Source organism: Silene latifolia, chromosome 3, assembly GCF_048544455.1.
Source record: "Silene latifolia isolate original U9 population chromosome 3, ASM4854445v1, whole genome shotgun sequence".
Classification (NCBI taxonomy): Eukaryota; Viridiplantae; Streptophyta; class Magnoliopsida; order Caryophyllales; family Caryophyllaceae; genus Silene; species Silene latifolia.
In genome coordinates, this window is record NC_133528.1 from 78505031 (window position 1) to 78512099 (window position 7069).

The following is a 7069-nucleotide window of genomic DNA, read 5'->3' on the forward strand; positions in this document are numbered from 1 at the left end:
ATCTTTAGTTCTTTGTTTTGCATATTCTTTGAGATTTTGATCCCTTGGTAGGAAAGGAGTAAGAATCTTGCATTTTCATGGCAAAACAAGACTAAATTGATCGAATCCAATGACCAAGCATCAAGGAGAGACAAGATTAGAAGGCCTTTGTACATATTATAGTAGATGAGCAATGTTGAGAAAGGATCCTTGAGTCCCCAAGGAAATCCCCAAGGAATTTATGAAGAAAAGGGAAGAAAAGAAGAAGAAATCCTGCTGAGGAACAATCCGTGCGGATTGTCTACAATCCGGCCGTCCTCCACATGCCCAATCCGTGCGGTTTCATCCCAAGACGCTCAGATTAGACGCCACCAGAATCCGCCCGGATTCCACTGAAGCCGCCCGTGTTCCACCGCCAGAATCCGCCCGTCCCGACTCCAAAACGCACGGATTCATGTATAGCGCAATTTCGTCTTCTCCAAGCTACAAAGAAAGAAGCCCTTCCTTCGAAAAATACCGGCTCCTCCCTGCTCAATCTAAAAAGTGTAATTACTAGTTTAGCCCTTAGTTAACCCTAATGCATCCCCCTAATTTCCACTATAAATACCCCATTAGTCAAATTAGAAGATATGTTCTTCTTATCAATTCTTAGAGTAGTTAATATCAATCAAATCTCTCTTTAGTTTTGTAATCAACAATTAATCAAGTTTTAATACAAGTTTTATTTCCTTAATCTCTCTTTTGTTCATCCTTTATTTTGGGTAATTGAAGATTATTTGGGTTATTATTGGGAGATTGACAACCTCTCAATCAAGCATCAAGTACTTCTTTTATCTTTGCTTTATTATTGGAATCATTAGTAGGTATAATTCTCTTAATCCCTTCTTAATTATTGTTAATTGCTTTCATTTATTCATCATGTTTCATTTTGTTGGTATGATTGACAACCTTGCTAGCATGATCAACATGATAATGAGTGAGTAGTCTCTTAGCTAGGGTTAATGGGTGATTAGGGGAAACCAACATGGGGAATGATTCATGCTTAAATTAATATGCTTTCATGATTTATTTGCTTGCTTGTTTTGATCTCAACTCATGCACATGTTATGTTTGATGAAATGCGAGCCTATGAATCCTTGCATTTTTTACCCATCACCTATCTTTTCAATGAGACTTGTAAGACATAAACCAACTCGAGTCTCATTAGACCATGCATGTTGTTGAGTAGGGAAGATTAAGTCGACTTGTAGGTGTTGTACAATCTAATCGATTCGGCTCCGGGACCCAAACTTTCCTAGGATTGTAAGACATAACCCAACTCAATCCATCACAACAATAATCGCTTGCTTATAGTTGTTTGTGAAGCTATAAATTGTGTTTTGATTCGGACGTGACCCAACGACCACACTTGTTTAATTGTGAACACGAAACGGACCGATCAAAAATGGCGCCGTTGCCAGGGACGGTGTTAACTTGATTTAGATTTTCTTACATTGTTATTAGTTGTGTATTTCTTTGCCTTGGGGAAGTAAAACTCCTCAAGGTTTGTTCTAATTGTTTTCAAGTTGTTCGATATTTTGCAAGATGGACTTTATAGATTGTTTTGTAGAGGACCACTTAAGTATACCTTTCTTCAAAGATCCCATGCAAGCATTGGAAGCCTTGGAAGCAAGTGAGGCTAAAAATATGTATTGGGAATTAGAGGTAGATCTTTTTGAGGCCGCTCTAAATAACAAAGAACTTACTCATGCACAATCCGAGTTAGTGCATAACATCCTTGTAGAAGCATGTCAACCCATAGAGGATGAGCAATCCATCCTAGAAGATATTTTACAAGCTCAAGAGCAAGAGGAACCCATCATGGAATTTGAATGTGATGAGGTTGATGAGAATGAGGAACAAGTTGAATATGCTATGAGAATGGAATGTCTAATGGAGATGGAGCAAATTCTCAATGAAACTCCAAAGGAGGAAAGTGAGGTACAAACTCCTACTTTAAAACCCCTTCCCCCAAATTTGAAATATGCTTACCTTGATGAATCAAAGACCAAACCTGTGATTGTTAATGATAGACTTGATGAGAACCAATTGGGAAAATTGCTTGATGTGTTGAAACAACATGAGAAGGCTATAGGTTATAGTCTAGATGACCTTAAGGGGATAAGTCCCAACTTTTGCATGCATAGAATTCATCTAGAGGAAGACCATAGACCTACCATTCAACCCCAAAGACGATTGAACCCCCACATGCAAGAAGTTGTCAAAGGAGAAGTCATGAAATTACTTGATGCGGGAATCATATATCCCATATCGGATTCTTTGTGGGTTAGCCCCGTCCAAGTGGTACCTAAGAAAGGAGGTACCACGGTAGTGACAAATGAAAAGAATGAACTAATACCCACAAGAATGATCACCGGTTGGCGTATGTGCATTGACTATCGTAAATTAAACTCCGCAACAAGAAAAGATCACTTCCCCTTACCATTCATTGACCAAATGCTTGAGAGGTTAGCCCTTAACAAATTCTTTTGTTACCTTGATGGGTATTCGGGATTCTTCCAAATCCCTATACACCCGGATGACCAACATAAGACCACCTTCACATGCCCCTATGGAACTTTTGCATATAGGAGGATGCCTTTTGGTTTATGTAATGCCCCCGCCACTTTCCAAAGATGCATGATGAGTGTCTTCTCCGATTACTTAGAGCCCATAATGGAAGTTTTTATGGATGATTTTAGTGTTTACGGAAAGGACTTTGACTCATGTTTGCATAATCTTTCTCTTGTGTTGCAAAAATGTGAAGATGTTAGTCTTGTTTTAAATTGGGAAAAGTGTCACTTCATGGTCAATGAAGGAATTGTTTTGGGTCATTTGATTTCGGAAAAGGGCATCGAGGTCGATAAAGCTAAAGTTGAGGTGATAGAGAAACTCCCACCTCCCGTGAATGTTAGAGGGGTGAGAAGTTTTCTCGGTCACGCAGGTTTCTATCGCCGTTTCATAAAAGATTTTTCAAATATAGCAAAACCCCTCACTCAACTTTTGCTTAAAGATGCCCAATTCCTTTTCACTGATGAGTGTGTTGAAGCCTTTAATAGAATCAAGGAAGCACTAATCTCGGCACCAATCATCCAACCTCCAAATTGGGAATTACCTTTCGAGATTATGTGTGATGCTAGCAACTACGCCGTTGGAGCGGTTCTTGGCCAACGGGTAGGGAGAGCACTTCACGCCATCTATTACATAAGCAAGACTCTCGACCCTTCCCAAGTGAATTATGATACAACCGAGAAAGAGCTTCTTGCCATTGTCTATGCTTTGGACAAATTCCGTTCCTACTTACTTGGATCCAAGGTGATTGTATTTTCGGATCACCGTGCTCTCCGACATCTCTTGATAAAGAAGGAGGCAAAACCAAGATTGTTAAGATGGATTTTAATTCTTCAAGAATTTGACTTGGAAATAAGAGACAAGAAAGGAGCCGAGAATGTGGTGGCGGATCATTTGTCAAGGATCCGGTTTCATGATGAAAATGGAGAAACCCCGATCAATGACTCATTTCCCGACGATATTTTGATGGCCATTCAAACACAACTTGAAAGGCACATCACCCCATGGTTTGCCGATTATGCTAACTATATTGTTGGAAAAGTACTCCCTCCAAATTTGAACGACAACCAAAGGAAGAGATTCCTATTTGAAGTGAAGAGGTACTTTTGGGATGACCCAAACCTCTACAAGGAGTGTAGTGATGGGCTCTACCGGAGATGCATCCCTCAATGGGAAATCCAAGGAATCTTGGAAGGATGTCATTCATCACCCTACCGTGGGCACCATGGAGCAAGGAGAACCGTTGCAAAAATCCTCTAATCGGGCTTCTATTGGCCTACAATGTTTCAAGATACAAGAGAATTCATCATTCATTGCGATGCTTGTCAAAGAACGGGGAATATCTCTTGGAGGAACGAAATGCCACAAAGGGGCATTCTAGAGGTGGAGATCTTCGATGTTTGGGGAATCGACTACCAAGGGCCCTTTGTGACATCCAATGGGAATAAGTACATCCTTGTGGCCGTAGACTACGTCTCAAAGTGGGTGGAGGCAATTGCCACTCCAAATGATGATGCAAAAACGGTCACCAAGCTCTTCAAGAAGATAATCTTCCCAAGATTTGGAGTTCCTAGAGCGATTATAAGTGATGGAGGCACGCATTTCCATGAGAAGAAACTTGCATCCCTTTTGACCAAATATGGTGTCCAACATAGAACCGGCTTGGGATATCATCCTCAAACAAGCGGTCAATTTGAGATTTCAAATAGAGAGATCAAGCAAATCCTTGAGAAAGTTGTGAACTAGACTCGGAAAGATTGGAGCACAAAGCTTGATGATGCTCTTTGGGCTTATAGGACGGCCTATAAGACTCCCATAGGAGCCTCCCCTTACAAGCTTGTCTATGGAAAAGCATGTCATTTGCCAATTGAATTGGAGTACAAAGCTTATTGGGCAATCCGAGCACTTAATCTTGATCTCAAATTGAGTGGGCAAAGGAGGATGATTCAAATTCAAGAGTTGGAGGAATTCCGACTACAATCCTATGAGAATGCAAAGATTTACAAAGAAAGAACGAAATTGCTTCATGATAAGAGAATTAGACAAAAGGCCTTGCACAAGGGAGACAAAGTCCTTCTATTCAATTCCCGCTACCGACTTTTTCCGGGAAAATTGAACTCTAGATGGATGGGTCCCTATGTGATAACCGAAGTTGGAAAATATGGAGATTTCGAACTCAAGGCGGAAGATGGAAGCAAGTTCAAGGTAAATGGACAAAGGTTGAAGCCATACTATTAGGGAGCATTTATTGGAGAGGTCGAGGTCACCTACCTCGGGCCTCCTCACCCTTGAAAGAACCATCAAAGGGAGAGTTTGGTGGAGTCCTCCCTAAACCACCACTTGTAAATATACTAACCGTCTAACTTGTATTTATTGTTTTATTGCATTTCTTTTAATAAATAGCATGAACTCTTTTCATGAGCTAAGTGAGGGAGGGTTACTAATGAATCTTGAATGAAGGAAGGAACCAATTTTCAAGTGTGGGGACGCATCTAAGAGAGGAAAGAAAGTCAAAGGATGAATTCACAGCCTGAACACGTGCGTGTTCCCTGGAATCCGGCCGTCTTGCTGGAATCCGGGCGTTCTGAGGAGAATCCGTCCGTCCTGCTACGTTGAGAATTTGAATATTTTTGGACTGAAGGTGAATCCGAGCGTCCCAGAAGGGAAAACGCCCGTCCTGAAGAATCCGGCCGGTTTTGCAGAAAGACGCCCGTCTTTCTACCTATGCATTTCAAGGAAAATCGCTGTAAAGAAATCCGTCCGTCTTCAGAAGAAGACGCACGTCCCGATGAAAAGGAATCCGAGCGTCTCATGCTCGGGACGCCCGTCTTTGAGGCTAAAATTTTGGAAATTTCGCTGTGACAGAATCCGGGCGTATTACCCAGAATCCGCCCGTCCCGAGAAGCACGAATCCGAGCGTCTTCTGCTCGAATCCGCTCGTCCTCCCACGGTGTTTTAACCCGACTTTTCCCTAATTAAATTACACCCCACCACACATATAGTGATACATCACTACTCCTTCCACTTGCACTATAAAACCCACCTCCTTATGACTCCCATACATATCCAAATCACTCTCTTCACCCACAAAATCAAAAAGCCCCAATTTTCTAGGGTTTCCAAAGGCAACACTCAATCAACAAGGAGCATCCTTACTCTTTCACAAATCAAAAGAATCCAGCTCAACAATCAAGAATGGCACCAAGGAGATCCTCTTTTAGGAATGCAAGAAGACCAAGGATGAGGGGAAGTTCTTCTACCTCCCATGTCAACACATTAAGAAGGGAGCATGAGGAGATTGTAGATCTCACAAGGCTTGATGACTTCTCAAATATGGAATTTATCAATGATGTGCAAAGAGTAGTCTTCCACCGGCTTCTAAGTAAGAATATTCTTCCCACTAAGTTTTTATGTCATGCTACCTTGAGGAAACTTGGGATTTATCACCAAGTAGAAGCTCTCTTTGAAGTATTTGGTCTCTCAACTCTTTTTCGCATGTATGAACAAACTTATCGATCTCTTGTGCTTGAATTTTTGAGCTTTTTGAGGATTACAACCTTGAACAAAACAATATGCATAGAGTTTAGGTTGGAGAATGTTTCTAGGATGATGACCCTTGTAGAATTCGCAAGTGTACTCGGTTTAGATGTTTCGCCTACCCGAACATCGAAACCCAAGAAGTATACTGTTGAACCTTTGTGGAGGGCCATGACGGGCCGTGATTTCATTCACACTAAGGAATGTCTTGATTTTCATATCCAAAATCCGATCTTGAGGCTTACTTATCGATTTCTTTCGGGCACTCTACTTGCCCGCCGAGATCCGGCCATCGTGAACCAATTAGACCTTGTGTTTATGGAATCCTACCTCAACATTCAAGGAAGAGGTGTGTATCACTTCAATGCACCTCTAGTATTGCTAGAGAAATGGGCAAAGTTTAGAAATGGGGACGATGATGGAATGAAGCACATAGTGAATGGAGGACTCATTACTAGGCTTGCAAAGCACTTCAACCCGAGGTTTAATGAGAATAATGAGTATGCTCCTCTCTTGGGAAACACTAGGATAAACGAAGATCTTCTTCTTATTCACCACCATTGGATAACCCTTGAGGGGGTTGATAAGCGGATAAAGTGGTTAACAAAAGGAAGCGATTCGATTTATTTTCCAATGGCCGACCTACCACGTATCTCCCCAAGAAGAGGACACTTGTCTCCAATGCCATCCTACCTCATCCCGAGTCAAACAAGGCAAGCACCACCACCTCCAAATCCACCACAACAACAACAAGAACAACAAACTCAAGATGAAAAGATCAAAGTGCCTCCCTACCCCTTTCCCTACCAACCGTATAACCATCCAAACCCCTTCATCCTCCCCCGTGACGACTTTGTCACGGGAATCTTACAAGATCTACACTACCGTCAATACGAAACCTCCGTGGACACTTACTATGCACTCTATCCTCAATATCACGAGA